The sequence below is a fragment of the Palaemon carinicauda genome, chromosome 38 (assembly GCF_036898095.1).
Source record: "Palaemon carinicauda isolate YSFRI2023 chromosome 38, ASM3689809v2, whole genome shotgun sequence".
Taxonomy (NCBI): Eukaryota; Metazoa; Arthropoda; class Malacostraca; order Decapoda; family Palaemonidae; genus Palaemon; species Palaemon carinicauda.
The window spans coordinates 1,364,351-1,388,798 of NC_090762.1; the positions used below are offsets into that span (position 1 = coordinate 1,364,351).

Genomic DNA, 24,448 nt, shown 5'->3' on the forward strand with positions numbered 1-24,448 from the left:
AGTAAGGGCCGGGGTCAGAGATAATGCCCCAATATTTTCGGTGTCAGATTTTGTGTTAGACTACAGCATAGAGTCGTTTTATGGGTATAAATGTGGTCATCGCATATTTTCGCTCTACGGCTAAAATTATAGAAGATATATGAGTTTTTATTGAAAAAGGGCCTTATTTTTGGGGTCCGAAACGAGTAAGGGCCGGGTCAGAGATAATGCCCCAATATTTTCGGTGTCAGATTTTGTGTTAGACTACAGCATAGAGTCGTTTTATGGGTATAAATGTGGTCATCGCATATTTTCGCTCTACGGCTAAAATTATAGAAGATATATGAGTTTTTATTGAAAAAGGGCCTTATTTTTGGGGTCCGAAACGAGTAAGGGCCGGGGTCAGAGATAATGCCCCAATATTTTCGGTGTCAGATTTTGTGTTAGACTACAGCATAGAGTCGTTTTATGGGTATAAATGTGGTCATCGCATATTTTCGCTCTACGGCTAAAATTATAGAAGATATATGAGTTTTTATTGAAAAAGGGCCTTATTTTTGGGGTCCGAAACGAGTAAGGGCCGGGGTCAGAGATAATGCCCCAATATTTTCGGTGTCAGATTTTGTGTTAGACTACAGCATAGAGTCGTTTTATGGGTATAAATGTGGTCATCGCATATTTTTGCTCTACGGCTAAAATTATAGAAGATATATGAGTTTTTATTGAAAAAGGGCCTTATTTTTGGGGTCCGAAACGAGTAAGGGCCGGGGTCAGAGATAATGCCCCAATATTTTCGGTGTCAGATTTTGTGTTAGACTACAGCATAGAGTCGTTTTATGGGTATAAATGTGGTCATCGCATATTTTCGCTCTACGGCTAAAATTATAGAAGATATATGAGTTTTTATTGAAAAAGGGCCTTATTTTTGGGGTCCGAAACGAGTATTAGCCGGGGTCAGAGATAATGCCCCAATATTTTCGGTGTCAGATTTTGTGTTAGACTACAGCATAGAGTCGTTTTATGGGTATAAATGTGGTCATCGCATATTTTCGCTCTACGGCTAAAATTATAGAAGATATATGAGTTTTTATTGAAAAAGGGCCTTATTTTTGGGGTCCGAAACGAGTAAGGGCCGGGGTCAGAGATAATACCCCAATATTTTCGGTGTCAGATTTTGTGTTAGACTACAGCATAGAGTCGTTTTATGGGTATAAATGTGGTCATCGCATATTTTCGCTCTACGGCTAAAATGATAAAAGATATATGAGTTTTTATTGGAAAAGGGCCTTATTTTTGGGGTCCGAAACGAGTAAGGGCCGGGGTCAGAGATAATGCCCCAATATTTTCGGTGTCAGATTTTGTGTTAGACTACAGCATAGAGTCGTTTTATGGGTATAAATGTGGTCATCGCATATTTTCGCTCTACGGCTAAAATTATAGAAGATATGTGAGTTTTTATTGAAAAAGGGCCTTATTTTTGGGGTCCGAAACGAGTAAGGGCCGGGGTCAGAGATAATGCCCCAATATTTTCGGTGTCAGATTTTGTGTTAGACTACAGCATAGAGTCGTTTTATGGGTATAAATGTGGTCATCGCATATTTTCGCTCTACGGCTAAAATTATAGAAGATATGTGAGTTTTTATTGAAAAAGGGCCTTATTTTTGGGGTCCGAAACGAGTAAGGGCCGGGGTCAGAGATAATGCCCCAATATTTTCGGTGTCAGATTTTGTGTTAGACTACAGCATAGAGTCGTTTTATGGGTATAAATGTGGTCATCGCATATTTTCGCTCTACGGCTAAAATTATAGAAGATATATGAGTTTTTATTGAAAAAGGGCCTTATTTTTGGGGTCCGAAACGAGTAAGGGCCGGGGTCAGAGATAATGCCCCAATATTTTCGGAGTCAGATTTTGTGTTAGACTACAGCATAGAGTCGTTTTATGGGTATAAATGTGGTCATCGCATATTTTCGCTCTACGGCTAAAATTATAGAAGATATATGAGTTTTTATTGAAAAAGGGCCTTATTTTTGGGGTCCGAAACGAGTAAGGGCCGGGGTCGGAGATAATGCCCCAATATTTTCGGTGTCAGATTTTGTGTTAGACTACAGCATAGAGTCGTTTTATGGGTATAAATGTGGTCATCGCATATTTTCGCTCTACGGCTAAAATTATAGAAGATATATGAGTTTTTATTGAAAAAGGGCCTTATTTTTGGGGTCCGAAACGAGTAAGGGCCGGGGTCAGAGATAATGCCCCAATATTTTCGGTGTCAGATTTTGTGTTAGACTACAGCATAGAGTCGTTTTATGGGTATAAATGTGGTCATCGCATATTTTCGCTCTACGGCTAAAATTATAGAAGATATATGAGTTTTTATTGAAAAAGGGCCTTATTTTTGGGGTCCGAAACGAGTAAGGGCCGGGGTCAGAGATAATGCCCCAATATTTTCGGTGTCAGATTTTGTGTTAGACTACAGCATAGAGTCGTTTTATGGGTATAAATGTGGTCATCGCATATTTTCGCTCTACGGCTAAAATTATAGAAGATATATGAGTTTTTATTGAAAAAGGGCCTTATTTTTGGGGTCCGAAACGAGTAAGGGCCGGGGTCAGAGATAATGCCCCAATATTTTCGGTGTCAGATTTTGTGTTAGACTACAGCATAGAGTCGTTTTATGGGTATAAATGTGGTCATCGCATATTTTCGCTCTACGGCTAAAATTATAGAAGATATATGAGTTTTTATTGAAAAAGGGCCTTATTTTTGGGGTCCGAAACGAGTAAGGGCCGGGGTCAGAGATAATGCCCCAATATTTTCGGTGTCAGATTTTGTGTTAGACTACAGCATAGAGTCGTTTTATGGGTATAAATGTGGTCATCGCATATTTTCGCTCTACGGCTAAAATTATAGAAGATATATGAGTTTTTATTGAAAAAGGGCCTTATTTTTGGGGTCCGAAACGAGTAAGGGCCGGGGTCAGAGATAATGCCCCAATATTTTCGGTGTCAGATTTTGTGTTAGACTACAGCATAGAGTCGTTTTATGGGTATAAATGTGGTCATCGCATATTTTCGCTCTACGGCTAAAATTATAGAAGATATATGAGTTTTTATTGAAAAAGGGCCTTATTTTTGGGGTCCGAAACGAGTAAGGGCCGGGGTCAGAGATAATGCCCCAATATTTTCGGTGTCAGATTTTGTGTTAGACTACAGCATAGAGTCGTTTTATGGGTATAAATGTGGTCATCGCATATTTTCGCTCTACGGCTAAAATTATAGAAGATATATGAGTTTTTATTGAAAAAGGGCCTTATTTTTGGGGTCCGAAACGAGTAAGGGCCGGGGTCAGAGATAATGCCCCAATATTTTCGGTGTCAGATTTTGTGTTAGACTACAGCATAGAGTCGTTTTATGGGTATAAATGTGGTCATCGCATATTTTCGCTCTACGGCTAAAATTATAGAAGATATATGAGTTTTTATTGAAAAAGGGCCTTATTTTTGGGGTCCGAAACGAGTAAGGGCCGGGGTCAGAGATAATGCCCCAATATTTTCGGTGTCAGATTTTGTGTTAGACTACAGCATAGAGTCGTTTTATGGGTATAAATGTGGTCATCGCATATTTTCGCTCTACGGCTAAAATTATAGAAGATATATGAGTTTTTATTGAAAAAGGGCCTTATTTTTGGGGTCCGAAACGAGTAAGGGCCGGGGTCAGAGATAATGCCCCAATATTTTCGGTGTCAGATTTTGTGTTAGACTACAGCATAGAGTCGTTTTATGGGTATAAATGTGGTCATCGCATATTTTCGCTCTACGGCTAAAATTATAGAAGATATATGAGTTTTTATTGAAAAAGGGCCTTATTTTTGGGGTCCGAAACGAGTAAGGGCCGGGGTCAGAGATAATGCCCCAATATTTTCGGTGTCAGATTTTGTGTTAGACTACAGCATAGAGTCGTTTTATGGGTATAAATGTGGTCATCGCATATTTTCGCTCTACGGCTAAAATTATAGAAGATATATGAGTTTTTATTGAAAAAGGGCCTTATTTTTGGGGTCCGAAACGAGTAAGGGCCGGGGTCAGAGATAATGCCCCAATATTTTCGGTGTCAGATTTTGTGTTAGACTACAGCATAGAGTCGTTTTATGGGTATAAATGTGGTCATCGCATATTTTCGCTCTACGGCTAAAATTATAGAAGATATATGAGTTTTTATTGAAAAAGGGCCTTATTTTTGGGGTCCGAAACGAGTAAGGGCCGGGGTCAGAGATAATGCCCCAATATTTTCGGTGTCAGATTTTGTGTTAGACTACAGCATAGAGTCGTTTTATGGGTATAAATGTGGTCATCGCATATTTTCGCTCTACGGCTAAAATTATAGAAGATATATGAGTTTTTATTGAAAAAGGGCCTTATTTTTGGGGTCCGAAACGAGTAAGGGCCGGAGTCAGAGATAATGCCCCAATATTTTCGGTGTCAGATTTTGTGTTAGACTACAGCATAGAGTCGTTTTATGGGTATAAATGTGGTCATCGCATATTTTCGCTCTACGGCTAAAATTATAGAAGATATGTGAGTTTTTATTGAAAAAGGGCCTTATTTTTGGGGTCTGAAACGAGTAAGGGCCGGGGTCAGAGATAATGCCCCAATATTTTCGGTGTCAGATTTTGTGTTAGACTACAGCATAGAGTCGTTTTATGGGTATAAATGTGGTCATCGCATATTTTCCCTCTACGGCTAAAATTATAGAAGATATGTGAGTTTTTATTGAAAAAGGGCCTTATTTTTGGGGTCCGAAACGAGTAACGGCCGGGGTCAGAGATAATGCCCCAATATTTTCGGTGTCAGATTTTGTGTTAGACTACAGCATAGAGTCGTTTTATGGGTATAAATGTGGTCATCGCATATTTTCGCTCTACGGCTAAAATTATAGAAGATATATGAGTTTTTATTGAAAAAGGGCCTTATTTTTTGGGTCCGAAACGAGTAAGGGCCGGGGTTAGAGATAATGCCCCAATATTTTCGGAGTCACATTTTTTTGTTAGACTACAGCATAGAGTCGTTTTATGGTCATAAATGTGGTCATCGCATATTTTCGCTCTACGGCTAAAATTATAGAAGATATATGAGTTTTTATTGAAAAAGGGCCTTATTTTTGGGGTCCGAAACGAGTAGGGCCGGGGTCAGAGATAATGCCCCAATATTTTCGGTGTCAGATTTTGTGTTAGACTACAGCATAGAGTCGTTTTATGGGTATTAATGTGGTCATCGCATATTTTCGCTCTACAGCTAAAATTATAGAAGATATATGAGTTTTTATTGAAAAAGGGCCTTATTTTTGGGGTCCGAAACGAGTAAGGGCCGGGGTCAGAGATAATGCCCCAATATTTTCGGTGTCAGATTTTGTGTTAGACTACAGCATAGAGTCGTTTTATGGGTATAAATGTGGTCATCGCATATTTTCGCTCTACGGCTAAAATTATAGAAGATACATGAGTTTTTATTGAAAAAGGGCCTTATTTTTGGGGTCCGAAACGAGTAAGGGCCGGGGTCAGAGATAATGCCCCAATATTTTCGGTGTCAGATTTTGTGTTAGACTACAGCATAGAGTCGTTTTATGGGTATAAATGTGGTCATCGCATATTTTCGCTCTACGGCTAAAATTATAGAAGATATATGAGTTTTTATTGAAAAAGGGCCTTATTTTTGGGGTCCGAAACGAGTAAGGGCCGGGGTCAAAGATAATGCCCCAATATTTTCGGTGTCAGATTTTGTGTTAGACTACAGCATAGAGTCGTTTTATGGGTATAAATGTGGTCATCGCATATTTTCGCTCTACGGCTAAAATTATAGAAGATATATGAGTTTTTATTGAAAAAGGGCCTTATTTTTGGGGTCCGAAACGAGTAAGGGCCGGGGTCAGAGATAATGCCCCAATATTTTCGGTGTCAGATTTTGTGTTAGACTACAGCATAGAGTCGTTTTATGGGTATAAATGTGGTCATCGCATATTTTCGCTCTACGGCTAAAATTATAGAAGATATATGAGTTTTTATTGAAAAAGGGCCTTATTTTTGGGGTCCGAAACGAGTAAGGGCCGGGGTCAGAGATAATGCCCCAATATTTTCGGTGTCAGATTTTGTGTTAGACTACAGCATAGAGTCGTTTTATGGGTATAAATGTGGTCATCGCATATTTTCGCTCTACGGCTAAAATTATAGAAGATATATGAGTTTTTATTGAAAAAGGGCCTTATTTTTGGGGTCCGAAACGAGTAAGGGCCGGGGTCAGAGATAATGCCCCAATATTTTCGGTGTCAGATTTTGTGTTAGACTACAGCATAGAGTCGTTTTAAGGGTATAAATGTGGTAATCGCATATTTTCGCTCTACGGCTAAAATTATAGAAGATATATGAGTTTTTATTGAAAAAGGGCCTTATTTTTGGGGTCCGAAACGAGTAAGGGCCGGGGTCAGAGATAATGCCCCAATATTTTCGGTGTCAGATTTTGTGTTAGACTACAGCATAGAGTCGTTTTATGGGTCCCATATGGGTTTGTTGGCTTAATTGATCATATTCTCGAATTATTAGGTCAGTTTTCCTATTGTATTCACCATTTCTATTGATTTATTTCAGTATTTAGTTATACAATTGAGTTTCCATTTGAGTGTGGTGGCTTAATTGATCATATCCTCAAATTAATAGATCAGTTTTCTCTATTTTATTTTCCATTTTTGTAGATTTATTCCAGTCTTTAGATATATAATTGCTGTTCCAAATGAGTTTGGAGGTTTAATTGATCATATTTTTGAATTACTTGGTCAGTTTTCCTATTGTATTCACCATTTTTATTGATTTATTCCAGTCTTTGATATAAACTGTTGTCCCATATGAGTTTGGAGGTTTAATTGATCATATTCTTGAATTATTAGGTCAGTTTTCCTATTGTATTCATCATTTTTATTGATTTATTCCAGTCTTTGATATAAACTGTTGTCCCATATGAGTTTGGAGGTTTAATTGATCATATTCTTGAATTATTAGGTCAGTTTTCCTATTGTATTCACCATTTCTATTGATTTATTCCAGTCTTTAGATATATAAGCGCTTTTTCATATGAATTTGGTGGCTTAATTGATCATATTTTCGAATTATTAGGTCAGTTTTCCTATTGTATTCACCATTTCTATTGATTTATTCCAGTCTTTGGATATATAAGTGCTTTTTCATATGAGTTTGGTGGCTTAATTGATCATATTTTCGAATTATTAGGTCAGTTTTCTTATTGTATTCACCATTTCTATTGATTTATTCCAGTCTTTAGATATATAAGTGCTTTTTCATATGAGTTTGATGGCTTAATTGATCATATTTTCGAATTATTAGGTCAGTTTTCCTATTGTATTCACCATTTCTATTGATTTATTCCAGTCTTTAGATATATAAGTGCTTTTTCATATGAGTTTGGTGGCTTAATTGATCATATTTTCGAATTATTAGGTCAGTTTTCTTATTGTATTCACCATTTCTATTGATTTATTCCAGTCTTTAGATATATAAGTGCTTTTTCATATGAGTTTGATGGCTTAATTGATCATATTTTCGAATTATTAGGTCAGTTTTCCTATTGTATTCACCATTTCTATTGATTTATTCCAGTCTTTAGATATATAAGTGCTTTTTCATATGAGTTTGGTGGCTTAATTGATCATATTTTCGAATTATTAGGTCAGTTTTCCTATTGTATTCACCATTTCTATTGATTTATTCCAGTCTTTTGATATATAAGTGCTTTTTCATATGAGTTTGGTGGCTCAATTGATCATATTTTCGAATTATTAGGTCAGTTTTCCTATTGTATTCACCATTTCTATTGATTTATTCCAGTCTTTAGATATATAAATGCTGTCCCATATGAGTCTGGTGGGGTAATTAATCATATCCTCGAATTAATAGGTCAGTTTTACTATTGTATCGAACATTTTTATTGATTTACTCCAGTCTTTAGATATATAAAAGCTGTCCCATATGGGTTTGGTGGCATAATTGATCATATTCTCGAATTATTAGGTCAGTTTTCCTATTGTATTCACCATTTCTATTGATTTATTCCAGTATTTAGTTATACAATTGAGTTTCCATTTGAGTGTGGTGGCTTAATTGATCATATCCTCAAATTAATAGATCAGTTTTCTCTATTTTATTTTCCATTTTTATAGATTTATTCCAGTCTTTAGATATATAATTGCTGTTCCAAATGAGTTTGGAGGTTTAATTGATCATATTTTTGAATTACTTGGTCAGTTTTCCTATTGTATTCACCATTTTTATTGATTTATTCCAGTCTTTGATATAAACTGTTGTCCCATATGAGTTTGGAGGTTTAATTGATCATATTCTTGAATTATTAGGTCAGTTTTCCTATTGTATTCATCATTTTTATTGATTTATTCCAGTCTTTGATATAAACTGTTGTCCCGTATGAGTTTGGAGGTTTAATTGATCATATTCTTAAATTATTAGGTCAGTTTTCCTATTGTATTCACCATTTCTATTGATTTATTCCAGTCTTTAGATATATAAGTGCTTTCTCATATGAGTTTGGTGGCTTAATTGATCATATTTTCGAATTATTAGGTCAGTTTTCTTATTGTATTCGCCATTTTTATAGATTTACTAGTGCTTTCTCATATGAGTTTGGTGGCTTAATTGATCATATTTTCGAATTATTAAGGCAACGGTGTCCGTTTCCGACAGTTTACCTTGTGTAATTACTAACTACTGAACTCTGGTATTTCTAGGTAATTGAGGTTATGAGGTACACGGATCCGGACGGGCGCATTAGAGGAATAAAGAGCACCGTTTTCCCATGGAGGGTGGACTGCCTTTTGTGCCTACCCTTGAGCTTGAGTAAAATAATTGAGGTTATGAGGTACACGGATCCGGACGGGCGCATTAGAGGAATAAAGAGCACCGTTTTCCCATGTAGGGTGGACTGCCTTTTGTGCCTACCCTTGAGTAAAGGTCAGTTTTCCTATTGTATTCACCATTTTTATTGATTTATTCCAGTCTTTGATATAAACTGTTGTCCCATATGAGTTTGGAGGTTTAATTGATCATATTCTTGAATTATTAGGTTAGTTTTCCTATTGTATTCACCATTTCTATTGATTTATTCCAGTATTTAGTTATACAATTGAGTTTCCATTTGAGTGTGGTGGCTTAATTGATCATATCCTCAAATTAATAGATCAGTTTTCTCTATTTTATTTTCCATTTTTATAGATTTATTCCAGTCTTTAGATATATAATTGCTGTTCCAAATGAGTTTGGAGGTTTAATTGATCATATTTTTTAATTACTTGGTCAGTTTTCCTATTGTATTCACCATTTTTATTGATTTATTCCAGTCTTTGATATAAACTGTTGTCCCATATGAGTTTGGAGGTTTAATTGATCATATTCTTGAATTATTAGGTTAGTTTTCCTATTGTATTCACCATTTCTATTGATTTATTCCAGTCTTTAGATATATAAGTGCTTTTTCATATGAGTTTGGTGGCTTAATTGATCATATTTTCGAATTATTAGGTCAGTTTTCTTATTGTATTCACCATTTCTATTGATTTATTCCAGTCTTTAGATATATAAGTGCTTTTTCATATGAGTTTGGTGGCTTAATTGATCATATTTTCGAATTATTAGGTCAGTTTTCCTATTGTATTCACCATTTCTATTGATTTATTCCAGTCTTTAGATATATAAGTGCTTTTTCATATGAGTTTGGTGGCTTAATTGATCATATTTTCGAATTATTAGGTCAGTTTTCTTATTGTATTCACCATTTCTATTGATTTATTCCAGTCTTTAGATATATAAGTGCTTTTTCATATGAGTTTGGTGGCTTAATTGATCATATTTTCGAATTATTAGGTCAGTTTTCCTATTGTATTCACCATTTCTATTGATTTATTCCAGTCTTTAGATGTATAAGTGCTTTTTCATATGAGTTTGGTGGCTTAATTGATCATATTTTCGAATTATTAGGTCAGTTTTCCTATTGTATTCACCATTTCTATTGATTTATTCCAGTCTTTTGATATATAAGTGCTTTTCCATATGAGGTTGGTGGCTCAATTGATCATATTTTCGAATTAGTAGGTCAGTTTTCCTATTGTATTCACCATTTCTATTGATTTATTCCAGTCTTTAGATATATAAATGCTGTCCCATATGAGTCTGGTGGGGTAATTAATCATATCCTCGAATTAATAGGTCAGTTTTACTATTGTATCGAACATTTTTATTGATTTACTCCAGTCTTTAGATATATAAAAGCTGTCCCATATGGATTTGGTGGCTTAATTGATCATATTCTCGAATTATTAGGTCAATTTTCCTATTGTATTCACCATTTCTATTGATTTATTCCAGTATTTAGTTATACAATTGAGTTTCCATTTGAGTGTGGTGGCTTAATTGATCATATCCTCAAATTAATAGATCAGTTTTCTCTATTTTATTTTCCATTTTTATAGATTTATTCCAGTCTTTAGATATATAATTGCTGTTCCAAATGAGTTTGGAGGTTTAATTGATCATATTTTTGAATTACTTTGTCAGTTTTCCTATTGTATTTACCATTTTTATTGATTTATTCCAGTCTTTGATATAAACTGTTGTCCCATATGAGTTTGGAGGTTTAATTGATCATATTTTTGAATTATTAGGTCAGTTTTCCTATTGTATTCATCATTTTTATTGATTTATTCCAGTCTTTGATATAAACTGTTGTCCCATATGAGTTTGGAGGTTTAATTGATCATATTCTTGAATTATTAGGTCAGTTTTCCTATTGTATTCACCATTTCTATTGATTTATTGCAGTCTTTAGATATATAAGTGCTTTCTCATATGAGTTTGGTGGCTTAATTGATCATATTTTCGAATTATTAGGTCAGTTTTCTTATTGTATTCACCATTTCTATTGATTTATTCCAGTCTTTAGATATATAAGTGCTTTTTCATATGAGTTTGGTGGCTTAATTGATCATATTTTCGAATTATTAGGTCAGTTTTCCTATTGTATTCACCATTTCTATTGATTTATTCCAGTCTTTAGATATATAAGTGCTTTTTCATATGAGTTTGGTGGCTTAATTGATCATATTTTCGAATTATTAGGTCAGTTTTCCTATTGTATTCACCATTTCTATTGATTTATTCCAGTCTTTAGATATATAAGTGCTTTTTCATATGAGTTTGGTGGCTTAATTGATCATATTTTCGAATTATTAGGTCAGTTTTCTTATTGTATTCACCATTTCTATTGATTTATTCCAGTCTTTAGATATATAAGTGCTTTTTCATATGAGTTTGGTGGCTTAATTGATCATATTTTCGAATTATTAGGTCAGTTTTCCTATTGTATTCACCATTTCTATTGATTTATTCCAGTCTTTAGATATATAAGTGCTTTTTCATATGAGTTTGGTGGCTTAATTGATCATATTTTCGAATTATTAGGTCAGTTTTCCTATTGTATTCACCATTTCTATTGATTTATTCCAGTCTTTAGATGTATAAGTGCTTTTTCATATGAGTTTGGTGGCTTAATTGATCATATTTTCGAATTATTAGGTCAGTTTTCCTATTGTATTCACCATTTCTATTGATTTATTCCAGTCTTTTGATATATAAGTGCTTTTCCATATGAGGTTGGTGGCTCAATTGATCATATTTTCGAATTAGTAGGTCAGTTTTCCTATTGTATTCACCATTTCTATTGATTTATTCCAGTCTTTAGATATATAAATGCTGTCCCATATGAGTCTGGTGGGGTAATTAATCATATCCTCGAATTAATAGGTCAGTTTTACTATTGTATCGAACATTTTTATTGATTTACTCCAGTCTTTAGATATATAAAAGCTGTCCCATATGGATTTGGTGGCTTAATTGATCATATTCTCGAATTATTAGGTCAATTTTCCTATTGTATTCACCATTTCTATTGATTTATTCCAGTATTTAGTTATACAATTGAGTTTCCATTTGAGTGTGGTGGCTTAATTGATCATATCCTCAAATTAATAGATCAGTTTTCTCTATTTTATTTTCCATTTTTATAGATTTATTCCAGTCTTTAGATATATAATTGCTGTTCCAAATGAGTTTGACAAAGTAATTCAAAAATATGATCAATTAAACCTCCAGTTTTCCTATTGTATTTACCATTTTTATTGATTTATTCCAGTCTTTGATATAAACTGTTGTCCCATATGAGTTTGGAGGTTTAATTGATCATATTTTTGAATTATTAGGTCAGTTTTCCTATTGTATTCATCATTTTTATTGATTTATTCCAGTCTTTGATATAAACTGTTGTCCCATATGAGTTTGGAGGTTTAATTGATCATATTCTTGAATTATTAGGTCAGTTTTCCTATTGTATTCACCATTTCTATTGATTTATTGCAGTCTTTAGATATATAAGTGCTTTCTCATATGAGTTTGGTGGCTTAATTGATCATATTTTCGAATTATTAGGTCAGTTTTCTTATTGTATTCACCATTTCTATTGATTTATTCCAGTCTTTAGATATATAAGTGCTTTTTCATATGAGTTTGGTGGCTTAATTGATCATATTTTCGAATTATTAGGTCAGTTTTCCTATTGTATTCACCATTTCTATTGATTTATTCCAGTCTTTAGATATATAAGTGCTTTTTCATATGAGTTTGGTGGCTTAATTGATCATATTTTCGAATTATTAGGTCAGTTTTCTTATTGTATTCACCATTTCTATTGATTTATTCCAGTCTTTAGATATATAAGTGCTTTTTCATATGAGTTTGGTGGCTTAATTGATCATATTTTCGAATTATTAGGTCAGTTTTCCTATTGTATTCACCATTTCTATTGATTTATTCCAGTCTTTAGATATATAAGTGCTTTTTCATATGAGTTTGGTGGCTTAATTGATCATATTTTCGAATTATTAGGTCAGTTTTCCTATTGTATTCACCATTTCTATTGATTTATTCCAGTCTTTTGATATATAAGTGCTTTTTCATATGAGTTTGGTGGCTCAATTGATCATATTTTCGAATTATTAGGTCAGTTTTCCTATTGTATTCACCATTTCTATTGATTTATTCCAGTCTTTAGATATATAAATGCTGTCCCATATGAGTCTGGTGGGGTAATTAATCATATCCTCGAATTAATAGGTCAGTTTTACTATTGTATCGAACATTTTTATTGATTTACTCCAGTCTTTAGATATATAAAAGCTGTCCCATATGGGTTTGGTGGCTTAATTGATCATATTCTCGAATTATTAGGTCAGTTTTCCTATTGTATTCACCATTTCTATTGATTTATTCCAGTATTTAGTTATACAATTGAGTTTCCATTTGAGTGTGGTGGCTTAATTGATCATATCCTCAAATTAATAGATCAGTTTTCTCTATTTTATTTTCCATTTTTATAGATTTATTCCAGTCTTTAGATATATAATTGCTGTTCCAAATGAGTTTGGAGGTTTAATTGATCATATTTTTGAATTACTTGGTCAGTTTTCCTCTTGTATTCACCATTTTTATTGATTTATTCCAGTCTTTGATATAAACTGTTGTCCCATATGAGTTTGGAGGTTTAATTGATCATATTCTTGAATTATTAGGTCAGTTTTCCTATTGTATTCATCATTTTTATTGATTTATTCCAGTCTTTGATATAAACTGTTGTCCCATATGAGTTTGGAGGTTTAATTGATCATATTCTTGAATTATTAGGTTAGTTTTCCTATTGTATTCACCATTTCTATTGATTTATTCCAGTCTTTAGATATATAAGTGCTTTTTCATATGAGTTTGGTGACTTAATTGATCATATTTTCGAATTATTAGGTCAGTTTTCTTATTGTATTCACCATTTCTATTGATTTATTCCAGTCTTTAGATATATAAGTGCTTTTTCATATGAGTTTGGTGGCTTAATTGATCATATTTTCGAATTATTAGGTCAGTTTTCTTATTGTATTCACCATTTCTATTGATTTATTCCAGTCTTTTGATATATAAGTGCTTTTTCATATGAGTTTGGTGGCTCAATTGATCATATTTTCGAATTATTAGGTCAGTTTTCCTATTGTATTCACCATTTCTATTGATTTATTCCAGTCTTTAGATATATAAATGCTGTCCCATATGAGTCTGGTGGGGTAATTAATCATATCCTCGAATTAATAGGTCAGTTTTACTATTGTATCGAACATTTCTATTGATTTACTCCAGTCTTTAGATATATAAAAGCTGTCCCATATGGGTTTGGTGGCTTAATTGATCATATTCTCGAATTATTAGGTCAGTTTTCCTATTGTATTCACCATTTCTATTGATTTATTCCAGTATTTAGTTATACAATTGAGTTTCCATTTGAGTGTGGTGGCTTAATTGATCATATCCTCAAATTAATAGATCAGTTTTCTCTATTTTATTTTCCATTTTTATAGATTTATTCCAGTCTTTAGATATATAATTGCTGTTCCAAATGAGTTTGGAGGTTTAATTGATCATATTTTTGAATTACTTGGTCAGTTTTCCTCTTGTATTCACCATTTTTATTGATTTATTCCAGTCTTTGATATAAACTGTCGTCCCATATGAGTTTGGAGGTTTAATTGATCATATTCTTGAATTATTAGGTCAGTTTTCCTATTGTATTCATCATTTTTATTGATTTATTCCAGTCTTTGATATAAACTGTTGTCCCATATGAGTTTGGAGGTTTAATTGATCATATTCTTGAATTATTAGGTTAGTTTTCCTATTGTATTCACCATTTCTATTGATTTATTCCAGTCTTTAGATATATAAGTGCTTTTTCATATGAGTTTGGTGGCTTAATTGATCATATTTTCGAATTATTAGGTCAGTTTTCTTATTGTATTCACCATTTCTATTGATTTATTCCAGTCTTTAGATATATAAGTGCTTTTTCATATGAGTTTGGTGGCTTAATTGATCATATTTTCGAATTATTAGGTCAGTTTTCTTATTGTATTCACCATTTCTATTGATTTATTCCAGTCTTTTGATATATAAGTGCTTTTTCATATGAGTTTGGTGGCTTAATTGATCATATTTTCGAATTATTAGGTCAGTTTTCTTATTGTATTCACCATTTCTATTGATTTATTCCAGTCTTTAGATATATAAATGCTGTCCCATATGAGTCTGGTGGGGTAATTAATCATATCCTCGAATTAATAGGTCAGTTTTACTATTGTATCGAATATTTTTATTGATTTACTCCAGTCTTTAGATATATAAAAGCTGTCCCATATGGGTTTGGTGGCTTAAGTGATCATATTCTCGAATTATTAGGTCAGTTTTCCTATTGTATTCACCATTTCTATTGATTTATTCCAGTATTTAGTTATACAATTGAGTTTCCATTTGAGTGTGGTGGCTTAATTGATCATATCCTCAAATTAATAGATCAGTTTTCTCTATTTCATTTTCCATTTTTATAGATTTATTCCAGTCTTTAGATATATAAATGCTGTCTCATATGAGTTTGGTGGCTTAATTGATCATATCCTCGAATTAATAGGTCAGTTTTCTTATTGTATTCGCCATTTTTATAGATTTACTAGTGCTTTATCATATGAGTTTGGAGGTTTAATTGATCATATTTTTGAATTACTTGGTCAGTTTTCCTATTGTATTCACCATTTTTATTGATTTATTCCAGTCTTTGATATAAACTGTTGTCCCATATGAGTTTGGAGGTTTAATTGATCATATTCTTGAATTATTAGGTCAGTTTTCCTATTGTATTCATCATTTTTATTGATTTATTCCAGTCTTTGATATAAACTGTTGTCCCGTATGAGTTTGGAGGTTTAATTGATCATATTCTTAAATTATTAGGTCAGTTTTCCTATTGTATTCACCATTTCTATTGATTTATTCCAGTCTTTAGATATATAAGTGCTTTCTCATATGAGTTTGGTGGCTTAATTGATCATATTTTCGAATTATTAGGTCAGTTTTCTTATTGTATTCGCCATTTTTATAGATTTACTAGTGCTTTCTCATATGAGTTTGGTGGCTTAATTGATCATATTTTCGAATTATTAAGGCAACGGTGTCCGTTTCCGACAGTTTACCTTGTGTAATTACTAACTACTGAACTCTGGTATTTCTAGGTAATTGAGGTTATGAGGTACACGGATCCGGACGGGCGCATTAGAGGAATAAAGAGCACCGTTTTCCCATGGAGGGTGGACTGCCTTTTGTGCCTACCCTTGAGCTTGAGTAAAATAATTGAGGTTATGAGGTACACGGATCCGGACGGGCGCATTAGAGGAATAAAGAGCACCGTTTTCCCATGGAGGGTGGACTGCCTTTTGTGCCTACCCTTGAGTAAAGGTCAGTTTTCCTATTGTATTCACCATTTTTATTGATTTATTCCAGTCTTTGATATAAACTGTTGTCCCATATGAGTTTGGAGGTTTAATTGATCATATTCTTGAATTATTAGGTTAGTTTTCCTATTGTATTCACCATTTCTATTGATTTATTCCAGTATTTAGTTATACAATTGAGTTTCCATTTGAGTGTGGTGGCTTAATTGATCATATCCTCAAATTAATAGATCAGTTTTCTCTATTTTATTTTCCATTTTTATAGATTTATTCCAGTCTTTAGATATATAATTGCTGTTCCAAATGAGTTTGGAGGTTTAATTGATCATATTTTTTAATTACTTGGTCAGTTTTCCTATTGTATTCACCATTTTTATTGATTTATTCCAGTCTTTGATATAAACTGTTGTCCCATATGAGTTTGGAGGTTTAATTGATCATATTCTTGAATTATTAGGTTAGTTTTCCTATTGTATTCACCATTTCTATTGATTTATTCCAGTCTTTAGATATATAAGTGCTTTTTCATATGAGTTTGGTGGCTTAATTGATCATATTTTCGAATTATTAGGTCAGTTTTCTTATTGTATTCACCATTTCTATTGATTTATTCCAGTCTTTAGATATATAAGTGCTTTTTCATATGAGTTTGGTGGCTTAATTGATCATATTTTCGAATTATTAGGTCAGTTTTCCTATTGTATTCACCATTTCTATTGATTTATTCCAGTCTTTAGATATATAAGTGCTTTTTCATATGAGTTTGGTGGCTTAATTGATCATATTTTCGAATTATTAGGTCAGTTTTCCTATTGTATTCACCATTTCTATTGATTTATTCCAGTCTTTTGATATATAAGTGCTTTTTCATATGAGTTTGGTGGCTCAATTGATCATATTTTCGAATTAGTAGGTCAGTTTTCCTATTGTATTCACCATTTCTATTGATTTATTCCAGTCTTTAGATATATAAATGCTGTCCCATATGAGTCTGGTGGGGTAATTAATCATATCCTCGAATTAATAGGTCAGTTTTACTATTGTATCGAACATTTTTATTGATTTACTCCAGTCTTTAGATATATAAAAGCTGTCCCATATGGATTTGGTGGCTTAATTGATCATATTCTCGAATTATTAGGTCAGTTTTCCTATTGTATTCACCATTTCTATTGATTTATTCCAGTATTTAGTTATACAATTGAGTTTCCATTTGAGTGTGGTGGCTTAATTGATCATATCCTCAAATTAATAGATCAGTTTTCTCTATTTTATTTTCCATTTTTATAGATTTATTCCAGTCTTTAGATATATAATTGCTGTTCCAAATGAGTTTGGAGGTTTAATTGATCATATTTTTGAATTACTTGGTCAGTTTTCCTCTTGTATTCACCATTTTTATTGATTTATTCCAGTCTTTGATATAAACTGTTGTCCCATATGAGTTTGGAGGTTTAATTGATCATATTCTTGAATTATTAGGTCAGTTTTCCTATTGTATTCATCATTTTTATTGATTTATTCCAGTCTTTGATATAAACTGTTGTCCCATATGAGTTTGGAGGTTTAATTGATCATATTCTTGAATTATTAGGTTAGTTTTCCTATTGTATTCACCATTTCTATTGATTGATTCCAGTCTTTAGATATATAAGTGCTTTTTCATATGAGTTTGGTGGCTTAATTGATCATATTTTCGAATTATTAGGTCAGTTTTCTTATTGTATTCACCATTTCTATTGATTTATTCCAGTCTTTAGATATATAAGTGCTTTTTCATATGAGTTTGGTGGCTTAATTGATCATATTTTCGAATTATTAGGTCAGTTTTCTTATTGTATTCACCATTTCTATTGATTTATTCCAGTCTTTTGATATATAAGTGCTTTTTCATATGAGTTTGGTGGCTCAATTGATCATATTTTCGAATTATTAGGTCAGTTTTCCTATTGTATTCACCATTTCTATTGATTTATTCCAGTCTTTAGATATATAAATGCTGTCCCATATGAGTCTGGTGGGGTAATTAATCATATCCTCGAATTAATAGGTCAGTTTTACTATTGTATCGAACATTTTTATTGATTTACTCCAGTCTTTAGATATATAAAAGCTGTCCCATATGGGTTTGGTGGCTTAATTGATCATATTCTCGAATTATTAGGTCAGTTTTCCTATTGTATTCACCATTTCTATTGATTTATTCCAGTATTTAGTTATACAATTGAGTTTCCATTTGAGTGTGGTGGCTTAATTGATCATATCCTCAAATTAATAGATCAGTTTTCTCTATTTTATTTTCCATTTTTATAGATTTATTCCAGTCTTTAGATATATAATTGCTGTTCCAAATGAGTTTGGAGGTTTAATTGATCATATTTTTTAATTACTTGGTCAGTTTTCCTATTGTATTCACCATTTTTATTGATTTATTCCAGTCTTTGATATAAACTGTTGTCCCATATGAGTTTGGAGGTTTAATTGATCATATTCTTGAATTATTAGGTTAGTTTTCCTATTGTATTCACCATTTCTATTGATTTATTCCAGTCTTTAGATATATAAGTGCTTTTTCATATGAGTTTGGTGGCTTAATTGATCATATTTTCGAATTATTAGGTCAGTTTTCTTATTGTATTCACCATTTCTATTGATTTATTCCAGTCTTTAGATATATAAGTGCTTTTTCATATGAGTTTGGTGGCTTAATTGATCATATTTTCGAATTATTAGGTCAGTTTTCCTATTGTATTCACCATTTCTATTGATTTATTCCAGTCTTTAGATATATAAGTGCTTTTTCATATGAGTTTGGTGGCTTAATTGATCATATTTTCGAATTATTAGGTCAGTTTTCCTATTGTATTCACCATTTCTATTGATTTATTCCAGTCTTTTGATATATAAGTGCTTTTTCATATGAGTTTGGTGGCTCAATTGATCATATTTTCGAATTAGTAGGTCAGTTTTCCTATTGTATTCACCATTTCTATTGATTTATTCCAGTCTTTAGATATATAAATGCTGTCCCATATGAGTCTGGTGGGGTAATTAATCATATCCTCGAATTAATAGGTCAGTTTTACTATTGTATCGAACATTTTTATTGATTTACTCCAGTCTTTAGATATATAAAAGCTGTCCCATATGGATTTGGTGGCTTAATTGATCATATTCTCGAATTATTAGGTCAGTTTTCCTATTGTATTCACCATTTCTATTGATTTATTCCAGTATTTAGTTATACAATTGAGTTTCCATTTGAGTGTGGTGGCTTAATTGATCATATCCTCAAATTAATAGATCAGTTTTCTCTATTTTATTTTCCATTTTTATAGATTTATTCCAGTCTTTAGATATATAATTGCTGTTCCAAATGAGTTTGGAGGTTTAATTGATCATATTTTTGAATTACTTGGTCAGTTTTCCTCTTGTATTCACCATTTTTATTGATTTATTCCAGTCTTTGATATAAACTGTTGTCCCATATGAGTTTGGAGGTTTAATTGATCATATTCTTGAATTATTAGGTCAGTTTTCCTATTGTATTCATCATTTTTATTGATTTATTCCAGTCTTTGATATAAACTGTTGTCCCATATGAGTTTGGAGGTTTAATTGATCATATTCTTGAATTATTAGGTTAGTTTTCCTATTGTATTCACCATTTCTATTGATTGATTCCAGTCTTTAGATATATAAGTGCTTTTTCATATGAGTTTGGTGGCTTAATTGATCATATTTTCGAATTATTAGGTCAGTTTTCTTATTGTATTCACCATTTCTATTGATTTATTCCAGTCTTTAGATATATAAGTGCTTTTTCATATGAGTTTGGTGGCTTAATTGATCATATTTTCGAATTATTAGGTCAGTTTTCTTATTGTATTCACCATTTCTATTGATTTATTCCAGTCTTTTGATATATAAGTGCTTTTTCATATGAGTTTGGTGGCTCAATTGATCATATTTTCGAATTATTAGGTCAGTTTTCCTATTGTATTCACCATTTCTATTGATTTATTCCAGTCTTTAGATATATAAATGCTGTCCCATATGAGTCTGGTGGGGTAATTAATCATATCCTCGAATTAATAGGTCAGTTTTACTATTGTATCGAACATTTTTATTGATTTACTCCAGTCTTTAGATATATAAAAGCTGTCCCATATGGGTTTGGTGGCTTAATTGATCATATTCTCGAATTATTAGGTCAGTTTTCCTATTGTATTCACCATTTCTATTGATTTATTCCAGTATTTAGTTATACAATTGAGTTTCCATTTGAGTGTGGTGGCTTAATTGATCATATCCTCAAATTAATAGATCAGTTTTCTCTATTTTATTTTCCATTTTTATAGATTTATTCCAGTCTTTAGATATATAATTGCTGTTCCAAATGAGTTTGGAGGTTTAATTGATCATATTTTTGAATTACTTGGTCAGTTTTCCTCTTGTATTCACCATTTCTATTGATTTATTCCAGTCTTTAGATATATAAGTGCTTTCTCATATGAGTTTGGTGGCTTAATTGATCATATTTTCGAATTATTAGGTCAGTTTTCTTATTGTATTCGCCATTTTTATAGATTTACTAGTGCTTTCTCATATGAGTTTGGTGGCTTAATTGATCATATTTTCGAATTATTAAGGCAACGGTGTCCGTTTCCGACAGTTTACCTTGTGTAATTACTAACTACTGAACTCTGGTATTTCTAGGTAATTGAGGTTATGAGGTACACGGATCCGGACGGGCGCATTAGAGGAATAAAGAGCACCGTTTTCCCATGGAGGGTGGACTGCCTTTTGTGCCTACCCTTGAGTGAGTAAAAGGTCTGCAAACCTATCTCCCAAAAATGAAAATTAATATTCTACATGGCAACTCTCGGGCTTCACGCCAATATTTCTGCTCCCTCATGCTACCTGTATTGATACCATTATAAAAAATACAACTTTTGGATTCAAATAAAATTATAAAATGACCTTATTACTTTTATTTTTCATCAAACATGATACAATCGAACACTAGATACAATAGAACACTAGATACAATGCCAATTGCTGTCTCGTAATGCCAATAACAGCTGATGTCCCCCCCCCCAAAAAAAAAAAAAAAAAAAAACTAAAACTTCAAATTTTAGAGATATACATTTATGGGTCCAGATATAAAAGTCAGTCCGCCCTGGATTACCAGCGTCTGGTGTTAGGTTTCTTGAGTACCGGCGATCCTCTTGCCTCTTTCATCTCACCGTGTCATGTTTCTTGAGTACCGGCGATCCTATTGCCTCTTTCATCTCAACGTGTCATGTTTCTTGAGTACCGGCGATCCTCTTGCCTCTTTCATCTCACCGTGTCACCACACCGTCGGCTAATGATTTACCTGCGAAATAATTATTAGCACAATTAGTTAATATGCAAAATGGAATAAACTTCTAAAATGTGGAAAATATCTAAACTTCTAAAATGTGGAAAATATCTAAACTTCTAAAATGTGGAAAATATCTAAACTTCTAAAATGTGGAAAATATCTAATGGAACACAATTAAACAAACAATTTAAAATATGCGATAGACAATTATTCGCAGTAATATTAGAGACAAAAATTGGTATTATAAAACCAAAAATTGACAAATGAAACTTGTAATATTAGAGACAAAAATTTGTATTATAAAACCAAAAATTGACAAATGAAACTGTTAAAACAATGTGCACATTTCATTTTTTATAGCCCCAAAAACTTGGATAAAAATCAAATGTGCACATAAAACATCCCCAAAAACTGATACAAATAAAATGAGCACAAAAGTCACAAAAATTTGGATAAAATGAAAATGTGCACATTATGACTCAAGAAGGTAAAGGCGACTGGGAGTATCAAGTACAAGGAAAAAGAAAAGAAAGAAAAGAAAGAAAAGAGAGAAACAGGTAAGTCAAAAAAACAACTGCATTGTAGAGAAAGTGGTTAGTCCTAAATAAATATGCAACATTTGAGAAATAAATGAAGAGGAAGACAAAAGTACATTTGAAGTACACGTCAGTGAAATATACTAGCATTGCATCGAAACAAACTTGAGCTCAGATAGAAATGCTAAATACAGTCAAACCAGAACAACAAGACAAAACTGAAGTTATTAAGGTGTATGCGACGAGAGAGAGAGAGAGAGAGAGAGAGAGAGAGAGAGAGAGAGAGAGAGAGAGAGAGAGAAATACAAGCATACTGATGGCACTGACCCTCCTGCAGGCAGGTCAAATATTCTATCTCCTTTCCCCTTAAATTAAACGGTCTATGTACAACTTTTCTGGAAATTATTCAAATCAAATTATATTGCCTGACCACTGATGGCACTGACCCTCCTGCAGGCAGGTCAAATATTCTATCTCCTTTCCCCTTAAATTAAACGGTCTATGTACAACTTTTCTGGAAATTATTCAAATCAAATTATATTGCCTGACCACGTCGTTTATTCGAGGCAACAATTGTTTATGTCATCACGCTATTGTAATAACTGAAACGAATATCAGTAAGAAAATGACCTTTAATTATAACAAATAAGCAAGTGAATCTGTATTCTGTAGTATTTAGATTCAAACAGCTTTGTCAAACAAAATTCACCCACTCACTCGCAAGGCAAAGAAATTGGAATTCATTAGAATAGGAACTAAATGAACAAATCAACCACTCAAGGATTTCATATCAATTCCTAGTGCGCGCGCGCACACAAAACAACCACCCTAAACATGTAAACCTACCTACACCTCTCCAACCCCTCCACGAAAACCCTCCTAAGTTGACTAACTACAGATTACTCTAAACAGCCATATTATCATAAATTTTCACGTAAAATATTAACAATGTGACAATTATAGAGAAGTCAAAACTCAACATTTTCCATTTGGTTTTGTCACGCTAAGACCTCAACCATTGAGCGACAAATGAAATACACAAGAAATCACGTTAGACCAGAAAAGAAAGATCTGCTTCATACCACCGTTGTTCACGGTAGGAAGCAGTTAATAGGTCTTCTCTCAGTTATATAAAAAGACTATCTGACTAAGCCAAATCGAGCTACAGACATGTTATACTAGAAGGTTTAACTTCAAGAAAAGTATCAGGCTACAGCCAATTAATTAGTTGTGACTTTAATTGGTCTATTAAATTGATTTGAATGCCTTTGGAATGTTTTTTGTTCTCAAGTCTACCACTCAAGCCCACCCCCTGATAAAACCATAAGGGGGGGGGGGGCATTGGAATTTCGCAGCATTAAATCGTACCCAATTTTGTAATGTAAAACCTCGAAAACACACATTTGTTCTAAATTACAAAAATCCCGTTGTAAGAAAACGCCTTATTATTTTTTTGAAAATAATCTATCTACAGGGATAGATATATTAAACACACTACGTTCACATCCCAAAATCAAAGGTTAAAGCTACAATAACACACATTTTTAGATAAAAAAATATTAGCCTCCAATCAACTTTCTGATGTCTGGATAAGATGCATTAGATGCTATTAATCTAACAGGACCTCCGGTAACTTGATTAATACTAAGGCAAAATATCAAGCATTCAACATTGAGCTGCTTCAACAACCCTGTCTATAAGAAACCCAAACGTCAAAACCCTCAGGCTCATCAACCTTGATACAGATAGAAATAAATTAAGCCTGCAGTAACTTCATTACCGAGAATGCAAAACTCAAAAAATACAACATTGAACTGCTTCACCAATAACATCTATGGGAGACCTGAAAGCTGGAACCCTCACAGTCATCCACCTTGATAGAGGTTGATAGAGGTAGAAATAAATTGAGCCTCCTCTAACTAGATTAACACGAATGCAAAAAATAAAAAATGCAATACAGCTGTTTCACCAATAGCGTTTATGAGAGCTCTAAAAGCTAGAACCCTCAGGCTGATCCACATTGTTACAGATGGAAATAAATTGAGCCTCCAGTAACAGTAACACGAATGCAAACAAATAAAAAAGACAACATTGAGCTGCTTCACCAATAGCATTTATGAGAGA

General features: G+C 32.8%; 1 long non-coding RNA gene across 1 annotated transcript in view; it reads right to left on the reverse strand.

The window, feature by feature from the left end:
* Positions 1 to 21,525: 21,525 nt before the first annotated feature.
* LOC137630062 (uncharacterized) overlaps positions 21,526 to 24,448 on the reverse strand; it is a 31,486-nt gene continuing 28,563 nt past the window's right edge. The window contains exon 3 of the long non-coding RNA XR_011041629.1: positions 21,526 to 21,800. This is a non-coding gene — a long non-coding RNA (uncharacterized lncRNA). The remainder of the gene's footprint in view (positions 21,801 to 24,448) is intronic.